At 38.7% G+C, this 14,532-nt stretch overlaps 1 protein-coding gene across 15 annotated transcripts in view; it reads left to right on the plus strand.

Annotated features, from left to right (window-relative positions):
- Positions 1-14,532, plus strand: part of CPEB3 (cytoplasmic polyadenylation element binding protein 3) — a 222,458-nt gene that overhangs the window by 20,792 nt on the left and 187,134 nt on the right. For 2 of the 15 annotated variants that reach the window (XM_014733057.3, XM_070262088.1), the window contains exon 1: positions 14,215-14,353. The exons of 10 other annotated variants lie outside the window; for them this stretch is intronic. The gene's annotated coding sequence lies outside the window, so the exon portion shown is untranslated. Of the gene's footprint in view, positions 1-14,029; positions 14,354-14,532 lie in introns of those variants that run through there. 3 more of the 15 variants (XM_070262077.1, XM_070262101.1, XM_070262119.1) reach the window with 3 other exon arrangements.

Raw genomic sequence — 14,532 nt, forward strand, 5'->3', positions numbered from 1 at the left:
AGATAAATGCATCTGCATGTCAGTATTGGCTTTGGATTTCATACATTCACCTTGAGTGCTTTACAGTTTATTAAAAATGCCCTCATACACACTAATATAATTCTGATTATTTTGATAGGGCAGCTGTTATTATCATTTCTATTTTATTCTAGAGGAAACTAAGACTGAGAAATTGAGAACATGGGTTTTAGGGTCATGTTGCTGGTGTTTGAAGCCTGGCTTCTCCACTTCCCAATAATGTAGCCTAGGGTAAGTTACTTGAACTTCCAAGAACCTCAATGTCTTCATCTGTTAAATGGGGATAATGAAGGTACATTCCTCTTAGGATTGTGTGAAATTATTCATCATGTAAATAAAGTACGTGGCATGGCAAATAGTATGTGCTCAGTAAATATTTGTTATTGTTATCTCCCAGGGCCAGGCAGCTAATAAGTGGGTAGTGCTAGTATCTAAATTTAGATAATTGGATTTCATATCCCATATCCTTTCCACATACCACCTCCCATAATATTAATAATGTTGACTCCCTGCCGCTGTGATGCTGTCATGATCCATTAACATTTAGGGAGGTGGTCTAATTTGTTTTTCCAAAAGTGGTAGGAGATCTACCTAAAGTATCCCTCTTGATTCAGTTGGCACACACATCTGCTTCTCATCTTCCTCAATAAGAAAGCAGCTATGGCTTCAGGACAGAACTACACCAAAAAGCTCTTGATTTTGGTTCAGCTGGTTGGATCAAAGTGCTAAGAATACCAGTCTGCCACATGAGAAGACAGAGGTAGGCTACATTAAATTGAACCAATGGGAGACTTGTAGTGTAGTTGAAAAAGCATGCTGATTAGTGAGTTGGAAGACTTGAATTGTAATCTTGGATCCACCTCTTATCTTGTAACATCTCTGAGCCTGGGTTTTCCACATCTTTACCGATTTTTTATTTTTTCTAGCTTTATTGAGGTATAATTGACATCCACGTTGTTTTTTTTTTTCTGAAGATTGGTCCTGAACTAACATCTGTTACCAATCTTCCTCCTTTTTATTTTCTCCCAAAAGTCCCAGTATATAGTTGTATGTCCTAGTTGTAAGTCATTCTAGCTATTCTATGTGGAATGCTGCCGCAGCATGGCCTGATGAGCAGTATGTAGGTCAGCGCCCAGGATCCAAACCAACGAACCTCAGGCCACTGAAGTGGAGCACGTGCACTTAACCTCTCAGCTATGGGGCTGGCCCCTGACATCCACATTTTTTTTAAAATTTTTAAAAAAATTTTATTAAGATTATGATAGTTTACAACCTTGTGAAATTTCAGTTGTACATTATTGTTAGTCATGTTGTGGGTACACCACTTCACCCTTTGTGCCCTCCCCCCGCCCCTTTCCCCTGGTAACCACCGATCAGTTCTCCTTGTCTATAATGTTAACTTCCACCTATGAGTGGAGTCATACAGAGTTTGTCTTTCTCTGTCTGGCTTATTTCACTTAGCATAATACCCTCAAGGTCCATCCATGTTGTTGTGAATGGGATGATTTTGTCCTTTTTTATGGCAGAGTAGTATTCCATTGTATATATATATACCATATCTTCTTTATCCAATCATCAGTTGCTGGGCACTTAGGTTGGTTGCATGTCTTGGCTATTGTAAATAATGCTGCGATGAACATAGGGGTACATGGGGCTTTTGGAATTGCTGATTTCACTGACATCCGCATTTTTAAAGTGGGGATCCCAACAGTCATCCTCAGTGCTGTCACCTGTTCCTAACAGTCCCTTTCTGGAAATTCCATGGGGCATATGCAGCTCTACACTGATGTTCATGAGCTTAGTGAGCAGAGGATGTACTAGATTTCAGTTTCTGCTAGCCTCCTTGGCCAGCCTTCTGTTGCATAACACAATCTGCAGAAGCAAATGTGAGCGCCCTGTCTATCCACTGCACAAGGCTGTTAACATCAACTGAGATAGCAAAGGTGAAGGGGTTTGGTAAAGTCTAATGCCCTCTGTGAATGTAAGGCACTGATATTATACAAAGACTACTTGGTTTCGAAGGCTAGGCTCCAAGGGCTACCTGGATAGTCAGACTGACCATTGCCCTACCCTTTGTTCTGATGACCCCTGTGACTCATTAACTTGTACAGCACCTATTAATTACTGGCTGTTAAAGCAGAGGTTGTGGCAAAGAAAGATTTTCTCCATCACTTTCAGGCCTGGACCAGCCTTCTTCTCTAGATCCCTGAAGACTAAAATCAGTTCTTTTGATGATTCATCCTCTTGAAGACAATCATGCTGTTTTTAGAACACCCTGGAGTGGGACTGGGTCTTGCCCATAGATGGAATTTGGAATCCCTTGGTTAGAGCTTATCTCTGGTTTTCAGGCAAAGGTCGTCGTTATATAAAAGCTTTGTGTCAATGGGAGAAAGAAAAGTTGTTGAACCACAATTTGCCCCCTTTTCACACCTTTGAAGCCCAAGCTGTCTCCTGGACTGTATGGATCAAGTAGGAGGACCTGCTTGCATGAGTCACTAACCAAAAGACAGATTTAGAGTCAGACAAACCTGAAATTAGGTCCTAGTTCTGACACTTACTAGTTTTGTGACCTGAGGCAGATAAATCACTTTTCTGTTTCCATTTTGTCATCTGGAATTAGGGGCAATAACAGTATTTACCACATCAGTTTATTACATGGCTTAAATGAACTGATATGTGGAAGGCACTTAGCTTTGTATCCAGCACACAGTATGGGGCTCCATAAATGTTAGCTCTTATTACTAAGCTCCCTGTGAGATACTCTACCAGACTTTGAGGAAGAACAAAAGCATAAGTTGCAGTGACTTCCCCCAAGAGGCATAGAGTTCTTGTTGGGGAATTAACATAATTATACCAGAAAAGGTATATAGAAATGCAAAGCAATAAATATGTGGTACAGATAGATGCTATTGTTAGAAACTCGGTGTTGGAACTAACTTCTGAAGAAAAGTAGGATTAGTATAAGTGGAGAAGGTGAGGGCATTCCATATGGGATTGGTAACATCAGCAAGATTCAAGACCAGGAGTAGACCAAATTGCCTGGAGAAATGGAGATAATGCTATCTGGGAACAGAGGTTGGAATTAGAAGGGGAGAGCCCTAAACACTAGGTTAGGTGTTTGACTCTTGTCCCGTAGATAATGATGAGTGACACGTTGAAATTTGCATGTGAAAATTTCCAGCAGGCAGTTGGAAAGCTCTGGGGAAAGTGCTCAAAGCTAAACTTTGGGGATGGAAGTTGAAACTGGAAGCTGGTAATACTTCTAAGGCTAGCTCCTTGAGAGGTGCCTGTTGATTCCAATTTAGTGAGGGCAACTTTTTTTTTTTTTTAATAAAGATCTTTTCTTTTTTTTTGTTTTTAAAGATTTTTTCTTTTTCCTTTTTTCTTTTCCCCAAAGCACCCAGGTGCATAGTTGTATATTCTTTGTTGTGGGTCCACCTAGTTGTGGCATGTGGGACGCTGCCTCAGCGTGGTTTGATGAGCAGTACCATGTTGGTGCCCAGGATTCGAACCAACGAAACACTGGGCCGCCTGCAGCGGAGCGCGTGAACTTAACCACTTGGCCACGGGGCCAGCCCCTAGTGAGGGCAACTTTTGAAGAGCATTTAAAGTGACATGGTGAAACTGTCAGGAGATTCGAAGAACAACTTAAACGATTAATTGGGTAGGGTTTGCTTCTCTGAAGTCTTCTGAAAGAAGACGTGGCCTTTCAGAATATATTTTTTAAGTGAAAATTTAAAATATAAAATGGCAGTGACTATAGGAGAAGAAATGACCCATATAAAGCTTAACTATATTTTCTGAAATCATTCTGCAAGTTTTGTAGTCTCCAGAGGGTTCTTGTAACTGAGTTACCATGATGAAAATAGGAAAATGAACAAGCTATAGATGATTAAAAGGAGGTATGCTGTATCAAAAATGGTTTGTAAAGGAGAGGACATTGTGGTGAGGGGACTCAATTTGTCATGGTATAGGACTAAAAATAGTGTGGGCTGCTTTTATTTATTTATTTATTTATTTATTTGAGGAAGATTAGCTCTGAGCTAACATCTGCCACCAGTCCTCCTCTTTTTGCTGAGGAAGGCTGGCCCTGAGCTAACATCCGTGCCCATCTTCCTCTGCTTTATATGTGGGACACCTACCACAGGATGGCTTGCCAAATGGTGCCATGTCTGTACCTGGGATCCAAACCGGCGAACCCTGGGCTGCTGAAGCAGAATGTCCACACTTAACCGCTGTGCCACTGGGTGAGCCCCTGCATTTTTTTTCAGAGTACAATGTTAGTTCCTCTATAAGTTCACAAATTTTTGAAGCATAAAACTTTTTGTGTAAAAATGTCTACTGAGCATTATTCACTCCCAAGATGAACATAGTTACATGAAATATATATGAATATTAGGGGTTTTTTTCTGTTTTAAAATTGAGATATAATTGACATAACATTATTTTAGTTTCAGGTGTACAACGTAATGATTTGATATTTGTATATATTGTGAAATGATCACCACAGTAAGTCTAGTTAACATCCATTGCAACACATAGTTGTAAATTTGTTTTCTTGTGATGAGAACTTTTAAGATCTACTCTGTTAGTAACTTTCAAATATACAAAACAGTATTATTAACTATAGTCACCATACTGTACATTACGTCCCCATGACTTGCCTATTTTATGACTGAAAGTTTGTACCTTTTAACCACCTTCATGAGTATTAGGTTTTAAAATAAAATTAATTACAATTGAAATCTAGAAACGTAGAGAATGTAGAAGAAGGTGTTCCTCTTTTTCTTTCAAATGGAATACACACATGTACACATATATATGTCATAATTTGAAATGGAATCTCCAGCTAATAAACATAAGTTGTAAATATATAAACAGCTTCTCTGTTTCATTGTCACATGAAGGTATGATAAAGAAGAATGAAACGGGCCAGCCCGTTGGCACAGCGGTTAAGTGTGCACGTTCTGCTTCGGTGACCCAGGGTGTGCTGATTGGGATCCTGGGTGCAGACATGGCACCACTTGGCAAGCCATGCTGTGGCAGACGTCCCACATATACACGTATAAAGTAGAGGAAGATGGGCACGGATGTTAGCTCAGGGCCAGTCTTCCTCAGCAAAAAGAGGAGGATTGCAGCAGATGTTAGCTCAGGGCTAATCTTCCTCAAAAAAAAAAAAGAAGAACGAAACATTAAATACATTAGGATGCTGAAGGGGACTTAATCTTATTTTTCATATCAAAAGAATAGAGGTGTTTTTCTACATTAGATTATTATCAGAACAATAACTATATTATTCTTTGTTGTATGCACTATTCATACATTGTTTTCATATTAGAAGTTCATTTCTTGGGGAAGTATAAACTGCTGCAACCTTTCTTAAACTAGTTGTTAATATGTATCAAAAGCCTTAATGTTATGCCTTTCAACCAAGTAATTTTTTCTTTAGAAATACGGCTTAAGGAAACAATCAGTTTGGAAAATAGTGAAAACTTGGAAACAGATGTCCTGCAACAGGAGAAAGGGTAAATTAATTATGCCACATTTTAGTATGGGATATCTTCATTAAATATTAAGTATAGAGTCATTAAACATAGTGTTTTTGAAATACTTTTAATGGCAAAAGAATTTCTCTTCATCTAATGTTAAAGAAGTGCTCTTAGCCTCTATAAATTGAGGTAAAAGATACCTTGTTCTTTGATTTGGTTAATAAACTTTATCTCTATGTTTCAGGCCCAGTGCCTGGGCTACAAAGATAAATATAGTCTTGATCCTGGAGCTATGTGTAAACAGATAATTCCCCAAAGTATGAAGAGTATTGTAATGGAGAAATATTTGTGTTACAGAGGTATACAAAGGAGGGAATGGGCAATTTTGCTCACATGCTCATGGAAAGTTTCAAAGAGGCGACATTTGAACTGGTTCTAATGGGAAAGTAGCAGTAGGTTGTCAAGAGGTAGAAAGGTATTTCAGGCACAAGGAATATGTGCAGAGGCATTACAGCAGAAGAGCATGGTCCATCCAGGGACCTATAGCAGTTTGGTACAGCTAGGAAGAAGAGTAGAAGAAGAGTTAAGTTTATACTTTATCTTCTTGGCCAGGAAAATGTAAAGAGTTTTAGGAAGGGATATAACATGGTAAAACTGTGTGTGGACTTTTTTTTTGAGGAAGATTAGCCCTGAGCTAACATCTGCCACCAATCCTCCTCTGTTTGCTGAGGAAGATCAGCCCTGAGCTAACGTCCATGCCCATCTTCCTCTACTTTATATGTGGGACGCCTGCCACAGCATGGCTTGTCAAGCGGTGTGTAGGTCCACACCCGGGATCCGAACTGGGAAACCCCGGGCCACCGAAGTGGAACGTGTGAACTTAACTGCTGTGCCACCGGGCTGGCCCTAAAACTGTGTTTGAATGATTACTCAGGCTTTAGTACGGGGGCCACACTTGGAAGAGTACTAGATGAGAGAGATTAGGGTATTACTGCCATAGTTTGAGTGAAGTATTATACTGGCTGTGAATGAAGAGGAGGGGATGTCAAGGAGAAATTTAGGAGGCAGAATTAACAAGTTTTAGTGACCAGTTAGACTTGTCCTTCAGTGAGAGAGAAGGGAAAGGACAAAATCATGTCTAGATTCCTCACTTGAGTGACTAGATGGATGGTGGTGCTGTTAAATATGGTAAAGATAAATAAACCAGCAATAAAGGCAGAAGCACATTTGTTGGAGAAGAAGTGCTGTAGCTTCCTTGGATAGAGAAGTTGTTAAACAGTGGTTTTGAGCTTAGCAAAAAGATTTGATCTGTAAACCTAGGTAGCAGTGAGCTCAGTTTCCTGGTTCATAACGTAACATTGCCCAAGGAGAGTGTACAAGTAGGAGAACGCTGGGGGAAGCTGCATACAGTGGTTAGGAGACTGAGAAGAACTTTAGAAGTGAAGGACCAGGAAAACAGTGTCTTCAAAGCAAATGGAATAGTGTTGTGTTAGTTTTCTACTGCTGTGTAACAAATTATATCAAGCTTAATGGCTTAAAACAACACATTTATTAACTTACAGTTCTGTAGGTCAGCATGACTGGGTTTTCTGTTCAGGGTGTCAAATCTTCTTTCAAGCTCATTCTTTTTTTTTTTTAAACAATTTTTTTTGAGGAAGATTCGCCCTGAGCTAACATCTGTTGCCAATCTTCCTCTTTTTGCTTGAGGAAGATTCACCCTGAGCTAACATCTGTTGCCAGTCTTCCTCTATTTTGTATGTGGGTTGCAGCCATAGCATGGCCACAATGAATGGTGTAGGTCTGCGCCTGGGAACTGAACCCAGGCCGCTGAAGCGGCATGCGCTGGACTTAATCACTAGGCCACAGGGCCAGCCCCTCAAGCTCATTCTTGTTGTTGGTAGAATTGTAGTTTTAGGACTAAGGTTCCTGTTTTCCTTCTAGCCTGGAATCTTGGAAGGCCATCTTAGAATTCTGCTTGAGATGTCTTTTATGAAGTGTGAATGGCAAATAAAATAAGAATTGAAAAGTGTCAGTTGGTCATTGGTGTCCTTAGTAAGATCAGCAGCAAGAGCAATTTTAGCAGGATGGTAGGGGCAGAAGCTAGATGCAGTAAGTTTGGGAGTCAACTGGAAGTGAGAAAATAGAGTTAGGGATTTAGAGGTTTCTTTCAAACAGCCTGTCTGGAATGGGAAGGAGAAAGTTGGGAATAATTAACTAATGAACTAGGTCTCAAGGAAACAGAAAGAATGGGCTCTAGACTATAGAAGGATGGATTAATTGTGGACCTGTATGGGAATTCAGCTTCCTCTGAGGTGGGAGGAAAGGAAGTGTGGGTGGGAATAGAGATAAGTTTGTAAAGGGGGGCTTGGTGGTAGGTAGCTGAGAAATTGAGAATGTTACTGCCTAATATCCTCAGTGTTCTCTTAGAAATTAGAGACAAGGTCAATAAAAAAGCAGGTGAAGTTTTGGAATTGCTATTTTGTGGCTAGGAGGCCTTTCATAAAATTGCTGAATGAATAAATGAACTCAAGACTAATGGACAGAGAGGCAAGAAACATAAAGAACCCCAGGTGCTCTCCAGATTGCCCACTAAACCACATCTGACTCACCTGGCTCCCTTTCTGCTCCCTTTTTCCCCTCTTCTGTTCTCAAACTTAGTCTGATCTAGAATTGCTTAACAGGTCCTCACTCAGGAGATGTGGACTTCCTGCTTGTAAATTGCTTTAGGCTTTAACAATCTTAAAAACTTCCTAGGTTATCTAGCGGATATGTAATTTACCGTAGTTAACCAAAATTATTTTTACCCCCATAGGCTGTGAGGTTTTGAAGTTTTTGGCTATTTTCATCTTTGCATTTAGTGTCTCTAGCACAGGAGTGGCATATAGGCAGCCCCTAGTTTATTTCTTTAGCTTAGATGGTCCAGATTTAAGGCTCCCCTGCCTATTAGGCCAGATTATGCTTTTTTTTTCTTTTTTTACCCTACAGAAGATAGTTAACCTTTACAAATACATGTATATGTTATATAATTTTAATGGAAGTATTACCACAATGCAGAAAAGTGCATAAATCATGTGTCCAGTTTTCTGAATTTTCAAAGTAAACACATCTATGTAACAGTGTCCAGTTCAAGAAACAGAATATATCAGCAGCATCCCTGAAGCCCCCTTTTGTGTCCCCTACCAATCATTATTTCTCTGCAAAGGTATCCACTATGCTGACTTCTAACCACATAAATTAGCTCTATTAGAACTTTATATAAATGGAGTCATATAGTATGTCCTCTTCTGTGTTAGGCTTCTTTCACTCAGCGTTGTATTCATGCGGTTCATCTATGTCATTCTATAGAGTTGGAGTCTATTCGGTATCTTTGCCTTAAATATTCCATCATATGAATCCCAAATTTATTTATCCATTTTGCTGTGGATGGATGTTTGGGTTGTTTCCAGGTTTGGGCTATTAGGAATAATGCTGCTTTGAACATGTCTTTTGGTGAACATATGTTTGCATTTCTATTGGGTATATATCTAGCTACAGAATTGGTGAATGCTACGGTGTGTGAATGTTTGCTTTAATAGATATTGCTAAATAGTTTTGGCAATGTGGTTGTGTAGTTATACCAAATTATATCTCCACCAGCGGTGTTTGAGAATGAGTTGCTCCCACATCCTTGTTAATGCGTAGTATTGTCTCCCTTTTCCAATTTTAGCCATTCTGTTTTTTTTTTTATTGCAGTGACCTTGGTTTATAACATTATATAAATTTTGGGTGTACATTGTTATATATTTTGATTTCTGTGTAGATTACATCATATTTATCACCCAAAGACTAATTACAATCCATCACCACACACATGTGCCCAGTCCCCCCTTTTGCCCTCCCCCCTCACTCTCTGGTAAGCACCAATCCAATCTCTGTTTCTTTCTTTTTTTTTTAAAGATTTTAGTTTCCTTTTTTCTCCCCAAAGCGCCCCTGGTACATAGTTGTATATTTTTAGTTGTGGGTCCTTCTAGTTGTGGCATGTGGGATGCCGCCTCAGCATGGCTTGATGAGCAGTGCCATGTCTGTGCCCAGGATCCAAACCGGCAAAACCCTGGGCCACCGAAGTGGAGTGCGTGAACTTAACCACTTGGCCACCAGGCTGGCCCCAATCTCTGTTTCTGTGTGTTTATTTGTCATTGTTTTTATCTTCTACTTATGAGTGAGATCATATGGTATTTGACTTTCACCCTCTGACTTATTTCACTTAGCAGAATACCCTCAAGGTCCATCAGTGTTGTCACAAATGACCAGATTTCATAATTTCTTATGATTGGGTAGTATTCCATTGTGTATATATACCATATCTTCTTTATCCATTTGTCCCTTGATGGGCACATAGGTTGCTTCCAAGTCTTGGCTATTGTGAATAATGCTGCGATGAAAATGGGGGCCATTATGGTTTTATTTTGTGTTTCTTTGGTGATTAATGAGGTAGAGTACCTTTTCATATGCTTTTTGGCCATTTGAATATCTTTTGTTGATGTCTCTTGCTTGTATTTTTTTGGGATATCTACTGTTAGTAATTTGTAAGAGTCCTTTATATTTTCTGATTGAAAGTCTTTTGTTGAAAAATATATATATTGCATATTTCTCCCATTCTGTGAGTTTTCACTCTAGTTCTTTTAGTAAACAGATATCCTTAATTTAATTAGTTTATTAAATTTTTCCTTTTTGGTTATTGCTTTTGTGACTTGTTGAAGAAATTGTTGCCTACTCTAATGTCATGAAAATATTTTCCTATGTTCTTCTAAAGGCTTTACTATTTACCTTTTACATTTAGATCTACAATCTATCTGAATTGATTTTTGTGTATGGTGTGGCAAGGGTGAAGGTCTCTTTTTTGCCTTATGGATATTCAGTTGACTCCAATATCCTTTATTGAAAAGACCATCCTTTTACTACTGCAGTGTTACTGTTTTCATAAATCTGGTGACCATATATATGTGGATGTGTTTCTGGACTTTTTATTTTGTTCTGTTTGTCTATTTGCTTATCCTTGTGCCAATAATCACACAGTCTAATTACTATAGCTTCATGATAATCTTGATATCTGGTAGTGTAGGTCTTCTAGGTTTATTTAGTTTTTGCCACCTGGATTACCTTGGCATGCTTGGCCCTTTGCATATAAATATAATTTTAATCCAATAAATACTTATTTAATACCTATTTATTATGTGCTAGGCACAGTGATAGGCCAACCTGGTGTCTGGTGGTTAAGATTTGGAGCTGTTACCACTTTGGCCTGGGTTTGTCTCCTGGTCAGAGAACCATACCATCCATCTGTCAGTTGCCATACTGTGGCAGCTGTGTTTTGCTGTGATGCGGAAAGCTATGCCACCAGTATTTCAAATACCAGGAGGGTCACTTATGGTGGGCAGGTTTCAGCGGAGTTCCCAGACTAAGACAGACCAGGAAGAAGGACCTGGCCACCCACTTCCAAGAAAATTGGTCATGAAAACCCAGTAAATAGCAGTGGAGCGTTATCTGATATAGCTCCAGAAGATGAGAGTATGGTGCAATAAAACCAGACAGGTGGGCCGGCCCTGTGGCTGAGTGGTTAAGTTCGCATGATCCACTTTGGTGTCCCAGGGTTTCGCTAGTTCAGATCCTGGGCGCGAACATGGCACTGCTTGTCAGGCCACGTTGAGGTGGCATCCCACATGCCACAGCTAGAAGGACCCACAACTAAAATATACAACTATGTACTGGGGGGATTTGGGGAGAAAAAGCAGAAGAAAAAAAAAAAGAAGATTGGCAACAGTTGTTAGCTCAGGTGCCAATTTTTAAAAACCAGGCAGGGTTCTGCTCTGCTATACATGGGGTCTCTAGGAGTAGGAATCAACTCAATGACACTAACAACAAGGCACAGTAATAGATGTTGGGAATTTAGCTGTCAATAAGAAAGGGCTGGTTCTTTCGTTATAGTTGGGAAGGCCACTCACACAGAGTGAGATGAGAAGAGGGCCTAGGATAGAGCTCTGAGGAACTCAGTATTTAAAGTCAGTTAGCAAAGAAGAGAGAAGGAGAGAGCCAGTGAGCGCGCGCGTGTGTGTGTGCCCATAACCTCAAATATAAGAAAACCAGGAAAGGACAGCATGAAGGAAGCTCAGGGAAAAAGGTATATCTAGAAAGTGTGGTCAGTTATGTCAATGTTGCTTCAAGGTCAAGAAAGATAAAGACTGATGGAACATCCATTGGTCTTAGCTCTGAGTGGCTATTGTGAACTTTTAATGAAGCAGTTTCTGTGGAGGGCTGGGTGTGTGTCTTTATTAGATTGTAAATTCTTAGATGGGAACAATGTTCCCTGTTGAATTAGTGCTTCATGAATGTTATTTCATGACGATAATCAAATGATCTGCATACCGCTAAACATCATAACGGCCAAAATGGTTTTCGATTTTATACCACTCCTCTTCATATCCATTCTTGCAGCTGATGAAAAAGTAATTGCTCTTATAAATGGAGAATAATTTAATACTTACTCAAACCTTGGCTGTTTTAGAAAATCAAAAACTATACTTCATCCATTCATTCATTTATTCATTCATATATTTATTCATTCATTCAGCAAGCATATATGGAGCAACTACCAACTATCCAGGACTTACGAGCATTGTGCTAGACATATAAATAGGGAAGGAAGGGAGGGAAGGAAGCCTAGAAAGGTGTCTTTAGCCCATGAGTTAACTCTGCAATCTCTATTTTTACAGCCTTCCATGACTATTCAAAAGGAGCATTGGTTAACCTCTGTGACCTGAAGACACAATTTCAGAAAGTGCTTCCTTTCTGGTTAAATAAAGAACAAGATTTCAGTAGAGGTCTTTGTCCTTGTTGGGATCCTTTTATAATTTATTGTTTGCTTAGTATTTATTTACACCTTGATATTTATGTTTGAGTCATTTTCTTTTTAGATTTGAGTGCTCATTTTAGGAAAGGAAGAGCAGAGATTAGTTCATTTTCATATACAATAAAATCACATTAAGTGTGGGCAGTGCTAACTATTATCATTTATCAAGGGTCAGGGCCAAAATTTATTTTTCTTCGTTGTGCAAATTATTAGTAGACTTGGACTTTGGGTCAGGTGGATTAATAAATGCCCAAGTAAACCATTTTCAAGCACACCTGAACAACGTAAGAATTTCTACTTTACCATAAAATCTTGACGTATTAACTTAAAATAATTTTAAAATTCTATTTCTTAAGTCCTTGTTAGGATTTTATAAGGGAACTTTTTTTTTTTCACTTAATTGAAGTACTTGAAAATGTAGAAGTCTGGTAGCTTAGAGAAGTCTTCAGGAATAAGATTAACCTTGAGTTAATCCTTAAAGACTCTGGAATGCAAATGGTAAGCATACCACATTGGCAGAAGTGAAGCTTTCTTTAGCAGGGTAGAGAAAAAATGAGGAATATAAGCTAAGTTCACAGCAAGAATAAGACGACCATTTAGTTCTTTTAAGAAGAACTTTTGGCAGATTGGTTCAAAATGATTTTTTCCTCTTAAATTGTTTTGGTTTTTTCCTTAGAAATAACTAGAAACAAAGACTACTAACTGCTGCAAATTGGTAGGGTCTGGTAGTATTTTAGTTCCAATTGGTGAAGAAGGGAAATAGAAAATTAAGACAGTTTTAAATGGTGCTTAACATTTTTAGTTCCAAGTTCAATCAGCATAGTCATCAACTGACATTTACTCTGAACCCCTTGGGTGAATGGCAGTGAACCAAATCCCACAAGAAATAATATCTTCTGCCTACGTGAGCAAACTGGTAGTTGAACTATTGCTCTCAGAAGCTATAGATGATAATAGTTGATGTTAATATGTGGTGAGATTCCAGCCTTGGAGTCATGAAAGTTAAGATAGGAAAAATGTATACTGAAAAAAAATTTTTTTAATAGAAACTGTATCTACTTTCTGCCTTGGATAAAGAAGTCACTGTCCTATGGAGTGAAACACTAAACATGTCAAATTATTTTTTAATATTTCACCAAATATTATTCCAGCTCAAAAGAGTTGAATTTTATTTGATCACTGTATGAATAATGCAAGATAAACTTTCATTTTGACAAGTAAAATAAGGAGATGAGTTGATTCAGAGCATGTCAAGTAGAATCTTAAAATAAGTGATTTGTGCCTTCATTAAAAATTCAAATACAAAGAAATCTTTGTGGATAAGATGTCAAAAATTTGTAACTGAAATCTATTTTTACCTGACCTCCAAGGTTAATATTACATTTAACATTAAGGGTTTTTTTTCATTCTATAATACTAAAAATGTTTCTTTTAAGTATGGTCAGATATTAAGTACTTATCTTTCCCCAGTAGGCTCCTCTTCCCTTTTTAATTTTTCCCCACCCAAATCTCTTTCCCTTTGGTGGAGTTCTTATTGCTGGCAACCCAGTCATTACCATTCTAATACCATTTAAGGTAGCTCTGCTGGGTTTATTTATTTTGAGCCCTACAATCTGGCTTCCTAAAACAAGTTGACAAACCAGTTTATTTTTCCCCCTTTTCGCTTCAACACCTCGTGATTTAGATTGGTTAGGAAGATATAATGTAATCCGGGCACAAGCTCTTCCTCTTGGAATCAATATTTTCGAGGCTTCCTCCTTTCTTGGCTGAACGTGCTTAAGTCAGACAGAGTACCTTGTGAAGGACTTCAGCCCCCACAGTTCCCTGTGTGCGCATGCCCTCTCTTCTTACAGTTGTCAAAGTGCTTTTGCCAGAGCGGTCACATAATCAACCTGAAAGAAGAAAATAAATACTGTACACTTTTAAATTTTATCGATCCTTAAAAACTGGACACTCAAAGGTAACTGCTACTAAGAATTTGTTACTTGAGATTGGGTGATTGCATGTAAAGGAAAATCTATTGTGTGTGTGGTGGGGGGAGGGGAAGGAGGTATCTATTTCTCGGACTTGCTGTAAATAAGAAAAAAGAAAAAAACAACAAAAAAAACCCCACCCAAACAAATAAACTATATAAGCAGT

Source organism: Equus caballus, chromosome 1, assembly GCF_041296265.1.
Source record: "Equus caballus isolate H_3958 breed thoroughbred chromosome 1, TB-T2T, whole genome shotgun sequence".
Lineage (NCBI taxonomy): Eukaryota > Metazoa > Chordata > Mammalia > Perissodactyla > Equidae > Equus > Equus caballus.